The sequence below is a fragment of the Pongo abelii genome, chromosome 11, assembly GCF_028885655.2.
Source record: "Pongo abelii isolate AG06213 chromosome 11, NHGRI_mPonAbe1-v2.0_pri, whole genome shotgun sequence".
In the NCBI taxonomy this organism is placed as follows: Eukaryota; Metazoa; Chordata; class Mammalia; order Primates; family Hominidae; genus Pongo; species Pongo abelii.
Window position 1 is genome coordinate 93077944 of NC_071996.2, and position 18367 is coordinate 93096310.

At 37.9% G+C, this 18367-nt stretch overlaps 1 protein-coding gene and 1 long non-coding RNA gene across 4 annotated transcripts in view; one reads left to right on the plus strand and one right to left on the minus strand.

Annotated features, from left to right (window-relative positions):
- Positions 1-974: 974 nt before the first annotated feature.
- On the minus strand, positions 975-17424 carry LOC129057851 (uncharacterized). The gene is made up of 4 exons (XR_008522625.1): positions 16125-17424; positions 13636-15664; positions 11746-13060; positions 975-1200 (listed from the first exon to the last, which is right to left on the minus strand). It is a non-coding gene; the product is annotated as an uncharacterized LOC129057851 (long non-coding RNA).
- The window catches only part of C11H2orf88 (chromosome 11 C2orf88 homolog), a 61472-nt gene continuing 54950 nt past the window's right edge, over positions 11846-18367 (plus strand). For 2 of the 3 annotated variants that reach the window (XM_054548989.1, XM_054548988.1), the window contains exon 1: positions 11846-11979. The gene's annotated coding sequence lies outside the window, so the exon portion shown is untranslated. The remainder of the gene's footprint in view (positions 11980-18367) is intronic. The other variant, XM_054548990.1, reaches the window with a different exon arrangement.

The following is an 18367-nucleotide window of genomic DNA, read 5'->3' on the forward strand; positions in this document are numbered from 1 at the left end:
ATGGCAATTCCCAGAGGTATAGATTTTCAACAGATTACTTATATAAAGCTATAAAAATGCATAGCATGAGATACTTTTAATGACACTTAAAACCTTTTTAAAAACAATAATGTTTTTAATAATTCAGATTTATTAATTATCTCAGAAGAAATGTATTAAAAATGAGAGTATAGGCTGGGCACGGTGGCTCACACCTGTAATCCCAGCACTTTGGGAGGCCGAGGTGGGCAGATCATGAGGCCAGAAGATCGAGACCATCCTGGCCAACATGATGAAATCCTGTCTCTACTAAAATACAAAAAATTAGCCGGGCGTGGTGGAGCACGCCTGTAGTCCCAGCTACTCTGGAGGCTGAGGCAGGGGAATTGCTTGAATTCTGGAGGTGGAGGTTGCAGTGAGCTGAGATTGAGCCACTGCACTCCAGCCTGGCAACAGAGCGAGATTCTGTCTCGGAAAAAAAAAAAAAAAAAAAGAAAAAAAAGGTATATTGTGTACTAGAAATTATCACTATATAGGTACAATTTTCTTAACAGAAAATTGTGTTGTGTAAATATGTATAAAATAGCATAGTTATCTGAAAGTATCCTTTACAATATCCTTGAGAAGAAAAAAAGCTTAATCCTTGAGTAGTGCCATGATTCTCTTATGAGATAAACTTACAGAGTTTATTTTTCAGGTCTTAAAGAGCTTTACCTGGCATTCTAAATACATATAAAAGAAATGTAAGAAATGCTGTTCTATTTTATGTTCTATAAAAGTAAAATCTTCAGTTGGTGATTACCTTACTTATCTACAATAACTCTTGAATACATAATTGTTTAAGAGCACATTATTAGAACTTTAGGTAAGAAAACATAAAGCAAATAGATTTTGACCCACAAAATTACAGATGTGGGGAGGGGCAAGAGTGACAGGAAAAAGTAAAAAAAAAAAAAGTGAAGATGGTTTTTACTTAAATGATTGATAGGCATAAATAAAAGACATCAAAAGACTTGTCATGTTCTCTCTCTCTCTCTTAACTTTATAAGTTTAAATAGACTATAGATGTTTGAAAAGAAGATGTACACACACACTCTCCTCAAGTTTCTGATGTACTTGGCTAAGGATAGACAAGCTTAGTGGAAGCCAGCTGGCCACATCTTCAGCATATTTCAGTGCAGCTTCCTTTGGCCACCAGAGCGCCCAAAGAGGGATATAGAGCTGTAAACAAGGTATAGCACTGTTAAGGGATATATAGCTGCACAAAGTAAGACTTTCCAGATCTGGAAAGCTTAATTTTGTCTTATACTTTTCTATACCAGGGATGTAAATTACTATTTAGAAAGAACTTAAGCAATATGTGCCCTTACTGGAAAAAAAAAAAAAAAAAAGACATCTGAAACTCTGGTTCTCAAGCCAAACTTGGCAGAAAGCTTATTCAGAGGAAAAAGCAGAATGAATGCTCATATATCGGTGAATGGTGTCCTGACTCTAGCTTTCTGGGATCTTGGGAAGCCCATTTCCACTCACAGTTTTTCCTCCTACAACCGCATATCCCCAAATGACCGCCAAGAGCAATAAGTAAATGGGATATTGAGAAATGAATAATGAATTTATGGATAATATGTCTTGGGAAAGCTGAGCACTTGTGCATATTTGAGACACATGGCAAATACTAAAGCTGTCTAAATGTAGCTTTTATACTACTACAAAATAAAAACATATGTGAAAAAAACACCATAAAGTTTATTAGCCACTCAAGATCTATAGGAGGAAATTATATTCAAGTATTATATTAGAACATGAATAATGTGTTAATCTAAATCTGAGTCAAACCATACCAAGAAGGCAATGTTTACTACCATTGAAGTTATTTTTTAATTGAGTTATATTTTTGTAAACTTATATCAATATCATTTTTGTTTCTTATCTTTTTTATTTCTCCCTTCTCTGGCCATTCCACCAACAGTTCCAGATGGCCTTAAACAATGTTTCCCAAAGCATGGTACGTACAGCGCTAATGGTACCTGAGATGGTTTTATGTGGTTCAAGGAGGTTTTACTTTTACAGTCAATATATATAATAAAACAATATAATGAAACACATCAACCTGAGAATTCAGAGATATAAAATGTAAATAAGTTTATACAAAATAAAGTGAGTCAATTTAATAAAGTAATAGGAAATAACAGTAGGGGTGGCACTCAGAGGGGAAAAATGTAAGGGTGGCACTCAATGTGGAAATACAGCTATATATTATAAGGAAAGAAACGGATTCTTAGTATGAAATAGCATTTGTGCCTTTTTCCTCTAATGGATCTAATGTCTCTTTAAGAAAGTGAAATAGCAATTTTCATTGCATTTTAGAGAACATTATTTAGTGGGTCCACACGCCCTATCAAGCTGGTAAAAATCCAATGAGAGGTCAGAAAAGAAACAAATCCATCTAAAGAACTTAAAAATGCTTGGAATATACAGAGGGTGTTTTTACAGGGAATCTGGACATGGTAATAACCAAGAGTGTTTAGAGCTAAAGATGGATTAATCAGAAATCTATTCACAAGGCACAGAAGGCGGCCAACCTCTACTCAGCTAATCTATGGTCTTGACACAGGGCAAGTGCTACAGGAACTGTAACGGAGAAGGAGAGGGAGTGCAATGGTACTGGAGTCCAAGGCTGGTTCTGCCAAAGATTAATCATATGCCCTAGGGCAGCCCATTTAAATCAGGATATTTTAAACACACAAATAATATATGTTTATAATGTACGTCGTCAATGAATGCTTAATAAATGTATTGCTTTTCCTCCTACCCAGATTTGCCATCATAGATTTTTGGTTTGTTTACATGCTTCTTTGCATGTGTATATGTTCATAAAATTGATGTAATACATATTATACAAAACAAACAACAAAACCCTCAACGTAGAAATGTATAAAGAAGAAAAGTCTCTAATAGTATAACAACCTAAACTTAAGAGCTATGTATCCTTATAGGATTTCCATGTTGCACATCCCCCTTAAGGGGATGCCAGTCAATTGATTATCATAGAAGACTATGAATGATGTCTCCTTGCACTTCAGAAAACACCTACTTATGGTAGCTCTGTTTATGAACCTGGAATATTTTTTAATGACATGACTTAAGCATATATGTGTATACCTGTGTTTACCACAATTGAAATTAGGTTGTACATAACATTCTACAACTGGCATATATTTCAGTTTCTTAGAATTCAGCACATGTACATCAACTGGCATATACTTGGCTTCTGTACAAATCGGTATATGTATATTTGCCTCATTTTTTAATAGCCGTAGAGTACTCCATTTACTGATGCCTCATAATTTAATTAATTCCTTATTTATGGATGTCTGGATTACGTCTAAACTTTTTCTATAAAAGTGTGGTTGCAACCATGAAAAGTTATGCTGGAAGATTTCAATTAAAAAATTGGACCCATAAATTATTTGTGTAATTAAAATTTATTCACAGACAAAATATAAATGATTTTCTGAATATCTTTGTAAAATATTTGATAGTCAGAATCACTCCCATCCCTCAACATACTTATTTTTAAAAAACAAATAAATACTTGCCATGTGCCCTGATCATGTTATGTTCTTTAATAGAGCAGTCCATTTTAATTGGTTGGGTTTTTCCTTTTTCAAAACAACCAGCTCACAGGTGTCCACATGATACTGAAAAATGAAAGTGTTTTCTAAGGTGATGAGGGGGAAAGTAATTAATGTGGGCATAGTATAGTCTAATGTTGTTCTTGGTGGGGTGCAGCAGCTGTTAGAGAAGAAAACAGGCAATAATATTAGCAAGTAACCAAACCAGACAAGTGGAGAGGTAGAGAGATGTGAGTCTTGTGTAAGTCACCATGATCAGAAGATCGTATAGCTAGCAGGACCTTCAGAATACCTACATGAATAATCTCACAAAGATAGACCTATCTCTAAAGAGAACTGGCTGTAGGTACAACTGTGGACCTGGTAAGACAGGCCTTCTCTGTCCTTCTTCCTCTGAGTGCTTCTCCTCCTTTTAAGAGATCCCTTCCCATCCAGCCCAGGATATTTTTCTATCTTATGGTTACTTGGTTTACAGAGGCCCTCTTCTATTTTACTATGTTTATTCATTCTTGTAAACTGGGCTGGATTTGGGGCCTGAAGATGTAGTATGTTACAACAGGAATAGACTTCTAGTCCAATTTTTCATATTAGAGATGAATAAACTGAAACCAGGGGAGGCTAAGTGACCTATCACAGATCACACAGAGAGATTTTATAAACTATTTTATAACTAGTACTCTATCATTCATTCTAGATATTTTTCTCACCCATCTACTGAAATTCCTTCTGAGTTTCTCAAAGAGGGAGTATAAGAATTAATGACTAGGTCTTTGTGTCTCTAAGGCATTTGAATTTTAACTGGGGAAAAGGCCTTGACCTGGAAATTTTCTAATACTGGAATTGAAAGTTAGATGTTGGGAACAAATAAGGAGGAAGACACATTGGAGACAGAGAACATCAAATCCTAGTCTTTTCATTCATCAGGCCAGCCATATTCAAACATATCATTTTAGTTAGATACAAGTTTCTAATTTAGTAGATACATACAGTAGTTGCAATGCAAAAAAATTTTAAAAAGCTAAATCCTGCTAGTTTTCTTCTGCTGCCCCTGCAGTATGGTGGAATATAGGTGTTGCTGGTAAGATTCAACTACCTCATGTAAATGTCTTAGGATAATACGGTATTGATGATCAAATGTACAGAGAGATTAAAATAAAGCCTCCTGAGGATGTAATATCTATAGAAAATGACTGGCTTAAGAAGGACCTGGATCTCGCTAGCTATCAGTTTATTCCTATGCTAAATAGTTCTGCACAAGTTTATCATAAGGTACAAACAGCAGTAGATCAACAGAGAAAGAGAATAAGCAAATTAGTGCCAGAATATGAAAATGTACATAATGGATTTTTAGGGAAAACTCATTGTTTCTTTAAATCTATCCCTACCCTACACTGGCTTCTCCAAATGTTAGGTATTTGCTATATTTGTTGTATAAATGTGACACTAAATGTAAATGCTCAGATAGATATGATCATTTTGCTGTAAGGGGTCCATGGCCAGAGACCAGAGTGAAATTATGAGAAATATATGTATTGGTCTCTGCCCGCATTCCCTGTAACAGGGCTCCTAAAATCCTTGTAATTTCCTGAGTGATAGGGATGCTAGGAGAATCTTTTGTTCTAATATTTGGTCTTTGACCCTGGTTCCTGACACAGCGATCCTAAATATCCCTTGCAGTTTCCAGGGTGATAGAAGCATCTTTTGTTCTAATGGGGCAACTCTTAGTGGGCTCCCAGATGGGGAATGATCACCGGAAAGACTAAGCCATAGTTATAAGGTTGGAGTTTTCACTCTTCTATTCCCCATTCTCAGGAAAGGGAAGAGAGGCTGGAAATGGAGTTAATAATTGATTATACCTACATGATGAAATCTTAATAAAAATCCCTGAACTATGGGGTTTGGGGAGCTGCTTCTGGACAGCAGAATGGATAGTGGAGGTTCCTGGAGGGTGAGTGGCTTGAGAGGGTATGGGAGCTCCATGTGCCTTCCCACATACCTTCTCTTATGCATCTCTTCCATCTGGCTCTTTGTATCCTTTCTTTATAATAAATGAGTAGAGGCAAATAAAGTGTTTCCCCAAGTTCTGTGAGCTGCTCCAGCAAATTAATAGAATTCAAGGTGGGGGTCATTGGAAGTTCAATTTATAGACAGCTGATCAGGCCACAGCCTGGGGTTTGCAGTCGGCATCTGAAGTTGGGGCAGTCTTGTAGGATCAAACCTGTGGGATCTGATACTATCTCCTGTAGGATAGTATCAGAATTAAACTGAATTAGAGCTGGTGTCTGCCACAGAATCTGCCAGAAAATTGCTTGGTATGTAGAGGAAAAAAATATCCACACATCTGATGTCAGAGGTGTTGAGTGACTGTGTGAAAGTGGAGGTAGGAAAAACACTCGGGTTTTTCTATATCACAACAGTCTCATATATAGAAAACCGTAAAGACTCCACCAGAAAAAATATTTGCACTAAAAAATAAATTATTTTGCAGGATACAGAATCAACATATAGAAAATTATAGCATTTCTATATACTAACAACGAGCTATCTGAAAAAAATCCAGAAAACCAATTTACAATACTACCAAAAAAACAGGAAGAAATTTAACCAAAGAGGTGAAAGATCTGTACACTGAAAGCTATAAAACATTTATGAAATAAATTGAAGACACAGAAAGATATCTTGTGTTCATGGATTAGGAGAACTAATATTGTTAAATGTCCATATTACAAAGTGATCTACAGGTTCAACATAATCCCTATCAAAATTCCAATGACAATTTTCACAGAAATAGAAAAAATGATACTAAAATTTGTATGGAACCACAAAAGACCCTGAAGAGCTAATACAATCTTGAGCAAAAAGAACAAAGCTGGAGGCATCACACTGTCTGATTTCAAAATATAATGCAAGCCTACACTAATCAAAATAGCATGGCACTGACATTAAAAACAGACACACAGAATAGACAGCCCAGAAATAAATCCACGCTTTTACAGTTCATTTATTTTTGGCAAAGATGTCAAGCATATACAATGGGAGAAAGAACAATCTCTTCAATAAATAGTGTAGGGAAAACTGAATATCCACATGCAGAAGAATGAAATCGGACCCTTATATCACACCATATAAAAAATCAACTCAAAATAGATGAAACACACTTAAACATAAGACCTGAAACTGTAAAACTACTAGGAAAAAACACAGGGGGAAAGCTCTATGACACTGCTTTGGGGGATGTTTTTTTTGGAGATTACTCCAAAAGCACAGGCAACAAAAGCAAAAATAGACAAATGAGATTACATCAAACTAAAAAGCTCTGCACATAAAGGAAATAATCAACAGAGTGAAAAGACAACTTACAGAATGGGTGAAAATATTTGCAAACCATGCATCTGATAAGGGGCCAATATCTAAAATATATAAGCAACTCAAACAATAGCAAGAAAGCAAATAAGCCAATTAAAAAATGTGCAAAAGGCCTGTAATCCCAGCACTTTGGGAAGCCAAGGTGGGCAGATCATGAGGTCAGGAGATCGAGACCATCCTGGCTAACACAGCGAAACCCCGTCTCTACTAAAAATACAAAAAAAATTAGCCGGGCATGGTGGCGGGCGCCTGTAGTCCCAGCTACTCGGGATGCTGAGGCAGGAGAATAGCGTGAACCCGGGAGGCGGAGCTTGCAGTGGGCCGAGATCACGCCACTGCACTCCAGCCTGGACAACAGAGCGAGACTCCGTCTCAAAAAAGAAAAAAAAAAAGTGCAAAAGAACCTGAATAGATATTTCTCAAAAAAACACATATAAATGACCAAACAGGTATATGAAAAAAACATGCTCAACATCATTAATCATCAAGGAAATTCAAATTAAAACTCTAATAAGATATCACCTGACACCTATTAGGATAGCTATTATCAAAAAGATGAATAAGTGTGGAAGGTAAAGGAACTGTTATATACTGTTGCTGGGAATGTAAGTTAGTATGAAAAGCAGTATGAAGGTTCCTCAAAAAATAGATCTACCATATGATCCAGCAAAGGAAAGTATGTTGGTGGGATATCTGCACCCCTATGTTCATTGAGCACTGTTCACAATAACCAAGATATGGATTCAACCTAAGTGTTCATCAACAGATGAATGGATGCTATTCAGCCTTAAAAAAGAAGATAGTCTTGCCATTTGCAATCACATGGATAAACCTTGAAGATATTATGTTAAGTGAAATAAGCCAGGCACAGAAACACAAAAACTACATGATCTCACTTAAATGTGGACTCTAGGAGAGTTGAACTCATAGAAGCAGAGAGCAGAATGGTGACTGACTGGGTGTGGGGTTGTAGAAAGTGGGTATTGAGGAAATGTTGGTCAAGGACACAAAATTTCAGTTATGAGAAATAAATTCAAGAGATTTCTTGTACATTATGGTGATTGTATTTAATAAAATGTATTATACACTTGAAATATGCTTAGAGAGTAGATTTTAAGTGTTTTCATCACAAATACATGAGGTAATACATATGTTAATTAGCTTACTTTAGCCATTCCACAATGTATACATACTTCAAAACATCATGTTGTACACCATAAATATATATATTTTTTGTCAATTTTTAAAAAATAGTTGTAGCATTAGGACTGATTTGTGAGAGTGTACAAATGAAACCCATGAGCTAAAAACAGAATTTGAAGACATGGTAAATACGAAAGGTGTTTGAACTTAAATGGGCTCTCATTCATTGAAAATATAAAACACTACTGTTAAAGGTGAACCCTGCTAGAAATTGATGTTACTCCTGGGACCAGGGATGCAATAGTTTTATTAAATGATGCTTTGTGGGATATAGCTTTAAAATAAAATATACAAATTGAGAAAGGATTAACATAGAACTGGTTGGTTTAAGTTTATCAATTATTGGTATTTTATTAAATGCTCTTAAAAATGTATTTATTACCAAAGATGTTGAATGATTAAAAAATATATTTATAACATGGGTACCTTTTAGTTTAATACTTAATGTCATAAGGTTATTATAACCATTGCATCTTATAATTATTTACAGAGAAGCCAGTAATAAAACCTTTAATATTTTTAGAAAATTCTTAAATTTTAAATGGCATAGTGAAATAGGATGGATTTAGAAATAAGAAGCTTATTTCCTATTCCCAGATCTCCAATGGTTATTTAAGTCTCTGCAGGGAAGTTAACTTTAAATGTGTGTGTTTTAATTTATCCTTCTGTTAAGTTAAATTAGATCTATTTTCTTAATCTGCATTTTCCCAAGGGTGCATCTTTCTGTATTACTATTCTATATTGTTAAATACTGAAGTTGCTTACAGTTGTTCATAAATGACTATGAACAGTGATAAGTATCAGTGTGCATAGACATTTTTCTTTATTTGGAGTATTTATTATATATTCCTATAAGTAGAATTATTGATATTATAACTCTTCAAAGCTATGGGATCATTTAAATTTCAGGAACTTTCAGGATTTGAAATTTTAACAGGGTCTTCATTGAAGGCATCTGATTTACTATTCATTTGTCACCACTTTAATAATCAAAAACAGTTTAAACAACTTTTTTATGTTTAGTATTTGGATTACTAAAAGGTGAATTTGTTATCTATTTCGGCATGAATAATTTTAGGGTGATTGAAAATGAGATAGATTTTTTTCCCAGTAACTTCTCAGTCACATTTTCTCCCTCCTACCTACTAGGCCAGATGCACTGGATGTAGTAAATAGGAACTGAGTTCCAGTCTCAGCTAGCATTTCCCTTTGTTCTTGCTACTCAAGGTGTGGAACGTGGTTTGTAAAATCAGCATCGTGGGAGCTTGTTTGAAATGTAGAATCTCAGCCTTCATCCTATACCTATTCAATTAGAACCTGCATTTTTAAGGATCTCCGCGTGATTTATATGCACACTAAATTTCAAAAAACTCTGCTTTATGCACTTTTCAGCAGTTCACTGAATCTCTCTCCTCCTTGGTTTCTCTTCAGTCAAATGATGGGGTTGGCCAAATAATGTGTAGAAATTTTAAAACTGGAAGGAACTCATAATAAGGATTATTGGTTTAGAGCATGGGTTCTGAAACCAGTGTTGTCTGAGTTTGAGTCCTAGCTCTACGGCTTACTGTGTTACCTTGGGCAGATCATATAGCATCTCTGTGCTCCAATTTCCTCATTTGAAAAATAGGGATTATAATGGTATCTATTTCAAGAAGTTGTGATATTTAAATGTAATAGATGTAAAGTATGTAGATTAGTGCTTGGTACAGAATAAGCACTATACAAACATGAACTCTTCATGATTTAAGATTCTTGATTGACTAGCGTTCTAGAACACATGAAGATGCCAATTTACTTGAAAGATACTAGTTGGGGCATTCTCATCGTTAGTATGAGTTTGAAGGACTAAGGAAAGTGCCATGGAAGAAGTGGGAATTTGGAACAGTTTTATGGGATAACTAAATTTGAGACTGATTAGAAACAAAAGCATTAGGGGCATTCCAGGTGAAACAAAAATTCCTGGCATGTAGTAGACACTGTTATATTTATTTGGTGTCTTCCTTCTAAGGAACCAGTAAATATATGGGTGTCTACTACTTGTGAACAAATAAATACATGGGTGTCTACTATGTGCCAGGAATTTTGAGGAAGGGATAGAGTGGCTAGAATCAGAAAGTTTGTTAGGCAGCTAAGGAGCTAAGATTGAATCCTCTTAATTCCAAACTTAAAAATGTTAGCTTTAACTGCCGGGTCTGTCCCACAGACCCTGGCCCAGCAATGGATGAAAGGAGTACTCAGACACAGGTATGCAGTGTAAGAGCAGCTAGGGGACTGCCTGGCACTAGCAGCCCAAGAGTGAGCAGTCTCGATAAGCTGGAGCTGCTTGCTTTCAGCACCGACAAAATGCCAAAAGCCTGGAGCAAACAGAATCTGCAGGTAATTAACATTATTGTTCCCCATTTTAGGGAGCAGTCATGCACGCAGATGATCAAAGGTTGGTTTCCGGACAACATAAGTAAACAAGCCTGTTTAAGATAAATTCCCCTACACTTCCTTATACCTACTCTTTGCCCTCTGCCTCAGGGTCAGAAAACAGCTGCCTTCAGCTATTCTCCCCCCAAAGCTATGCAGAGCCAGAGCCTTCTGACCTTTCAGAAGCCCTGCTCCTTTCCCTATAGTTTCTCCCACCACTCTGACCAATCTCCCACATTTAACTGTGAGAAATAGAGAAATTGTATTCTTTTCTGGCAAATAGAATAAAGTAAATACAGAAAAGCATTAGTAGATGGAATGGGTTAGTAGAAAAGAAAGCAAAAGGATAAGAACCAAGATTTGGTTATTAGATTTTGGAGAATATGTAGTGCAGGAAGCAATTACAACTCTAAGATTTTAAGTCTGAAGGACCAGGAATGTGTTTTTGGCAAAAATGGGAATATGGTAAAAGCTCCTTTGAGGAAAAGATTGCTTTTGGAACCGTCTAAGGTAGTACATCCAGTAAATGTGTCAACGTAGCAGAATGCACTTCATTCAGAACAGGGACAATCATACTTTTACCTTTTATTTTTTGTATTGTTGATCACATTACTAGAATCAAACTTTTAAAATTGTCATACTATGTCATCCGTATCATCAATAAGCTAGGCAATCAAGCTTTGCTTTATCCTAATAATGTCAATTTTGTACAGAAAATGGTTAAGTCTATAAAAATTTGAACTTCAAATTTTTGATAAGCAGTAAGAAAATATAAAACAAAGGAAAACTTTAAAATTCTGGAATGATTATATCTTTGTTTCCTTTATATAGTTCAAATTCTCAAATTCTGTCTACCTAAATCTTTTTTAAATTAATTTAAATTGAATGGTTTGCAGTATTGGCTTTTTGTGAACTAAAAAAAGAACTTGAAAGACAGTAAGTTTCAGTTCTATTATTTCATTATCCTGGTCCCTGGATAACATTTATACTCAGCCTGAAATAAATTAAGAACAAATGAAATATGTAGCTTTCAGACTTTTCTAAAGCACTCCTAGACCTAGATGACAAAGGTCTTCATCTTTTTGTCCAGGAAATAGCCTGGCATGGTTTACTGTCCCTGAGACTATTAGCCATCATAAATAATATTTACCAGAGTCTTTTGCCTTTAAACTACACAGGAGCAGAAAAACTGATTGGAGGGTGGCATGTGTGTTATAATACTGATTATTGGGTGAAAAGTGCATTTGTGAGCAAATCTGGTGCTGCCTAGCAACTGTTTCTAGGCAGAGTGGCTGGGAGCCAGCTGTTGTCATCATTCAGGAGCTATCAGCCTATTTCTACATACTTTATATCTGTTTTGGATTATTTGGATTCCAGTTGTAAGGTACAGTTTTTCTTAGCAACTCTTAAGGCAGTACTAAATATTTTGCTTTTTAGTGATTGACACACCAAACCCTTACTTTCTACCCATCTCTAAATGTAAAAAATATACAGCTTTTTAACTATAATGGAATATATGTCTGAAGTTGGGTACTTTCGTATTTTGAAAAACCATTGATGTCCATTCTTTTTAGGCCTAAACTCTGGCACATTCTTAAGTGGTCTAGGACTACACCCAGGTTTCTACCTACTACTGAGAATGTAAGAGGTGGTATGAAACATGCTTCAGAAACTTTTAACTCATATTCTGAAAAATTCATTCCTGGCCTTCTTTGTGTAGTTACTACTTTCACTACTGATCATGATTTATTTTCTTGCCCCTGACCCTTGCAGCAGGATAGAGCTAAGTTAACAGAAGTGAAGCAGTAGATGGTAGAGTAACTAGAGGTTATGCCAGAACTTGATGAGGAGTAGATGGGCCATATTAGTGGAGTAGAAGTCCCTCCAGGCAGAAGAGTGCTCACAAAAATTGAAGGAGTATACAGTAAGTACTATAGCCTAATACTGTTTGAGTACTTCCTGATACTCCTAGGCAGTTCAGCTCCTCTAATTCTGTCCAAGCTTCTTGTTCACACAGTCACTAAATACTTAAGTGTACACTTGCATTCAGTCAACCATGCATTCATCCTTTTATCCCCATGGCTGCTGAGAAGTCTCATCCACTCTCCTTGCTCATTTTCTTACAGCTGTCCAGTCTCCTAACTCATTCCTATTTATCTGCAAACCCACTTCCTCTGTGCCCTCAACCTTTTTACAGGGCACTCCATCACATCTTTTAAAATTGAAACCCCAAGGACCTTACTTCATTTTCAGTTCCCTCCAACAGAACCTGTTCTTTGTCCATACCTCATAAGCCAAAGCCAGGAGATAGGTTTTTATCATCTTTAGCTCCCTATGCCACTTCCAGGCCATTTTCACGAGAAGCCCCTCTTCATTTGGGAGACAATATAGGACTTAAGAGCATAGGATTTGGATGTAGACCCTTATTTGGGGATGTTAACCTTTATGAGCCTCAATTTCCACATCTGAAAAGAAGGATAAGAATATCATTTGGCAAAATTCTTATGAGGATTAAATTTATACATTCTTTTCACAAGGCTTTGTGGATTACTATGTGCTAGGCACTTTCTAAAGTACTCAACAAAACAAATAATTCCTATTCTCATGAAGCTTGTAGTTTCATGGGGGGAATAAAGTCTTCTTTAAACAAGTAAATACATAAACACAATGACAAAATCTGATATGAAAGAAAGTATATCAAGTGTTTAATTGGAAGTAAAATTTAGATGGTGGTAGCTGGTTAGGAGAAAGGCTTGGTTAGGAGGTGACATTTAAAGTTACAATAGAAGGATAAGTAGGATTTAGGGAAAGGAGCAAAGGATAGAGGGCATTACAGACATAAGGAAGCTTGGCACTTTCTAGAGACTGAGAAAAGGCCATTGTGAAAGGGAGAGGTGTTACAGAGTGCAGTCAGAGATGTAGGATGGGGCAGAATTTATAGGACCTGAATATTAAGGCTATATTAGTCCATTCTCACACTGCTGTAAAGAAATACCCAAGGCTGAGTAATTTATAAAGGCAAGAGGTTTAATTCACTCACAGTTCTGCAGGGCTGGGAGGCCTCAGGACACCTACAATCATGGCAGAAGGGGAAGCAAACACATTGTTCTTTGCATGGTGGCGGCAAGGAGTAGTGCTAAGCAAAGAGGGAAAACCTCCTTATAAAACCATCAGATCTCATGAGAACTCACTATCACAAAAACAGCAGCATAGGGGTAACCACCCCCATGATTCAATTACCTCCCATGACATGTGGAGGTTATGGGAACTACAATTCAAGATGACATTTGGGTGCAGACACAGCCAAACCATATCATTCCACCCCCGGCCTCTCCCAAATCTCATGTCATCACATTTCAAAACACAATCATGCCTTCTCAACAGTCCCCCAATATCTTAACTCATTCTATCATTAACCCAAATGTCCAAGTCCAAAGTCTCATCTGAGACAAGGCAAGTCCCTTCCATCTATGAGCCTGTAAAATCAAAAGCAAGTTAGTTACTTCCTAGATACTGTGGGGGTACAGGCATTGGGTAAATACACCTATCCAAAATGGGAGAAATTGGCCAAAATGAAGGGGCTACAGACCCCATGCAAGTCTGAAATCCAGTGGGTCAGTCAGATCTTAAAGCTCTAAAATGATCTCCTTTGACTCCATGTCTCACATCCAGGTCACACTGATATAAGAGGTGGGTTCCCATGGTTTTGGGTAGCTCTACCCCTGTGGCTTTGCAGGGTATACTCCCCTCCTGGCTGCTTTCATGGGCTGCTGTTGGGTGTCTGTGGCTTTTCCAGGTACATGGTGCAAGCTATCTGTGGATCTACCATTCTGGGGTCTAGAGGACAGTGGTCCTCTTCTCACAGCTCCGCTAGGCAGTGCCCCAGTGGGATCTCAGTGTGGGGGCTCCCACACCACATTTCCCTTCTGCACTGCCCTAGGAGAGGTTCTCCCCAAGGGCTCCATTCCTGCAGCACACTACTGCTTGGACATCCAGGCATCTTCTGAAATCTAGGCAGAGGTTCCCAAACCTCAGTCCTTGACTTCTGTGCACCTGCAGGCTCAACGCCATGTGGAAGTTGCCAAGGCTTGGAGTTTGCACCCTCTGAAGCCATGGCCAAACTGTACCTTGGCCCCTTTTAGCCACGGCTGGGACACAGGGCACCAAATCCTGAGGCTGCATACAGCAGGGAGGCCCTGGACCTGGCCCATGAAACCATTTTTCCTCCTAGGCCTCCAGGCCTGTGATGGGAGGGGCTGCTGTGAAGGTCTCTGACATAGCCTGGAGACATTTTTTCCCATTGTCTTGGGGATTAACATTTGGCTCCTCATTACCTATGCAAATTTCTGCAATGGGCTTAAATTTCTGCCCAGAGAATGGGTTTTTCTTTTCTATCACATTGTCAGGTTGCAAATTTTCCAAACGTTTATGTTCTGCTTCTTCTTGAACACTTTACCACTTAGAAATTTCTTCTGCCAGATACCCTATGTCATCTCTCCCAAGTTCAAAGTTCTGCAGATCTCTAGGGCAGGGGAAAAATGCCACCTGTCTCTTTGCTAAAGCATAGCAAGTGTGACTTTTACTCCAATTCCCAACAAGTTTCTTATCTCCCTCTGAGACCACCTCAGCCTGGACTTCATTGTCCATATCACTATCAGTATTTTGGTCAAGGCCATTCAACAAGTCTCTAGGAAGTACCAAACATTCCCACATCTTCCTGTCTTCTGAGCCTTCCAAGTATCTGGGAAGCTCCAAACTTTTCCTTATTTTCCTGTCTTCTTTGGAACCCTCCAAACTGTTCCAACTTCTGCCTGTTATGCAGTTTCAAAGTTGCTTCCACATTTTTAGGTATCCTTATAGCAGCACCCCACTCTACTGGTACCAGTTTACTATATTAGTCTCTTCTCACACTGCTGTGAAGAAATACCTGAGACTGGGTAATTTATAAAGAAAAGAGGTTTAATTGACTCACAATTCTGCAGGGCTGGGGAGGCCTCAGGAAACTTACAGTCATGATGGAAGGAGAAGCAAACACATCCTTCTTCATATGGTGGCAGCAAGGAGCACTGCTGAGCAAAGAGGGAAAAGCCCCTTGTAAAACCGTCACATCTCATGAGAAGTCATTCACTATCAAGAAAACAGCAGCATGGGGGTAACCATCCCCATGATTCTGTTACCTCCCACAAGGTGTCTCCCATGACATGTAGGGATTATGGGAACTACAATGCAAGATCACACTTGGCTGGGGACACAGCCAAACAATATCAAAGGAGTTTTACTGTTATTGAGCAAAGGGGGCTTGCTGCCTAATGTGCTAGAAGCCAATATTATGATACCTGGTTTTTGAGAAAAGCTTTATATTGCAAGTTGACTCACAAGAGACACAAGTCAAGCTCAAATCTTTCTCCTCGTGCTGACTATAAGGCAGTAATTTTATTTAAAAAGGTTTAGCAGGAGGATTCTGGGATTAGCAGGTGATTGGCAGAAGGAAAGGTGAGGTCTGGAAAGTCCTCAGGCATGTGCAGTTACCTCTTCATGCTACTTCATGGGTCCCATGTGCATATTCGAAAGTGAGTTAGTATGAAACATGCAGTGGAAATTCAGGCTGTGATGTCAGCAGGCTTGTTCTGTGCAGACTCCAGTCGGTCATATTGGTTCCAACTGATTTCAGGCAGCTTCATTATCTTACAAGTGGAGGGAATTTCAGTGTTTCAGCAAGTTGTTTCTCTTATCTGCCATCCTGCAAACTCAAGAATTTCTGTTAGTTACAGTTTCTTTAACTCTTTGTGGCACAGTTTCATTACTTCCATTTAAAATGTTATGAGAAGCAATGATTTTAAGTAAAGGTATAATATCATTTATGCAATTAAAAGATCTCTGAGGACAGTGCTTGGAACACATCACTTATTTGGTAAATGAAGTTATATTCACATGGGCCTTGCTCTCCAATATTTATGAGGTATAATGTATCTGGGTCACAGTTTTGCTCTCTACCCCAAACTCTTGCCACCACTCTTTGATTAGCTCAGCCAGTGTTCATACTTCAGAACTCCTTGACATCCACAATTCCAAGGGGCCACTCTTGGAATTGGTCCAGCTTCTCTGGACCAGAGGCTTCCCTATCCGTGAAATCTTATATGCCAGTAAACTTCTAGGCCTCCACAGTGGTAAGAAATGAGGACGAAAAGAAAGCCAAGTTGTGAAGGGTTGCTTTGAGGCTAACGAACTGGTACTTTTGATACCAGTGGGCTGGGGGAGGTCCCCAAATGCTGGTGGGACCTTGACTGCAGCTCTTGATACCATCTGTGCAGGCTCTTGATACCATCGCAAGAGTGAATTCAAGGACAAGTCAGAAAATAGTGAAGGTTACAGAGATTAATTGCAAAGGGAAAAGTACACCCTCAATAAAAGGCAGTGTGGGTGTCCTCAAGAGAGTCACCCACAAGGGGGTTTGGGGCTGCTACCTTTATAGGTTTCCTTAACCAAGGGGTGGAATATTCACAAAAATTCCTGGAAAAAGGTGCAGATTTCTGAGAACTGCAGTACCACCCATTTTTATACTAAATATGGATGTTCTTGGAACTGTCATGGCACTGGAGGGCGGGGCTGTGTGATGTAGTATGTTAATGAGCATATAATAAGGTCCTATTTGTGAAACCTAGGTAAAATCCAGTGCCATGTTGGGTCCAGTCAGTCTTAGCCAGCTTGGTCCACACCTTGTTTTTCAGGGTTTTATCAGCCCATAGTCTCTAGTCATGTGTAACTGCTGCCTGGAGTTTTTTTTATTCTCCTGCAACCACCCTGTATTATTCCTGTCAAACTTTATCCTGTAGGGGAAAAAAAAAAAAAAAAAAAAGCAACACTGAACTTTATAGTTCCCTAAACACCATGGCACATGCCGTTCCCTGTGCTTGAAATGTCCCCTCTTTCCAGGATCACCTTCAAGCTCCTAGTCATCCTGTAGATCTAGCTTGGCTCTCATCTCTTCTAGGAAGCCTTCCTTGGCAAATGAAAGTAGTTAATCACATTACACCTTGTGTGTAGCTCTTGGTGTTCTTGTGCCTTATAATCATATATTTATGTTTTTGGCTCCCTGATTTGAACTCTTTGAAAGCGAGAACTTCTATCCATATTATTGTGTTCTCAGTGTCTGACCTAAATGATTTCTTCAAGATTTTTTGAGTTCTCAAGTCTCACTAAAAAGAAAGTGCCCTAATAAAAAGTTGGCAAACTGGCTGTAAACAATTGGCAGTTTCCCTGTATCATAATCTAAACCATGTTACTTTGCTGAAGTTTATTCAGATATCTTTGCTCTAAAACTTGGCACCAAATTCTAAGAAAATATTCTATTTTATTCATTTTAATTATTTGATTCAAATATAAAAATATGTTAAAAAAACATAGAAATCTCATTCCTATATTTGCCTTTCCACCCTTTTTCTCTCTAGTTGCTATAGTTTAACGTTTGTATTCATGTATTTTTTATCCTCCCAGTATTTCTTTATGCAAATATAAATGCATCCTTTTCCCTCCTGTCTCATATAAAAGTAGTCTAGAATACACACTGTTTTATTCTTTGCTTTTGTTTTAACATAAAAATTTATTCTGGGCAGGGCATGGTGGTTCACGCCTGTAATCCCAGAACTTTGGGAGGGCGAGGTGGGCAGATCACCTGAGGTCAGGAGTTCGAGACCAGCCTGACCAACATGGTAAAACCTCATCTCTATTAAAAACACAAAAATTGGCCAGGCACAGTGGCACAACCCTGCAAT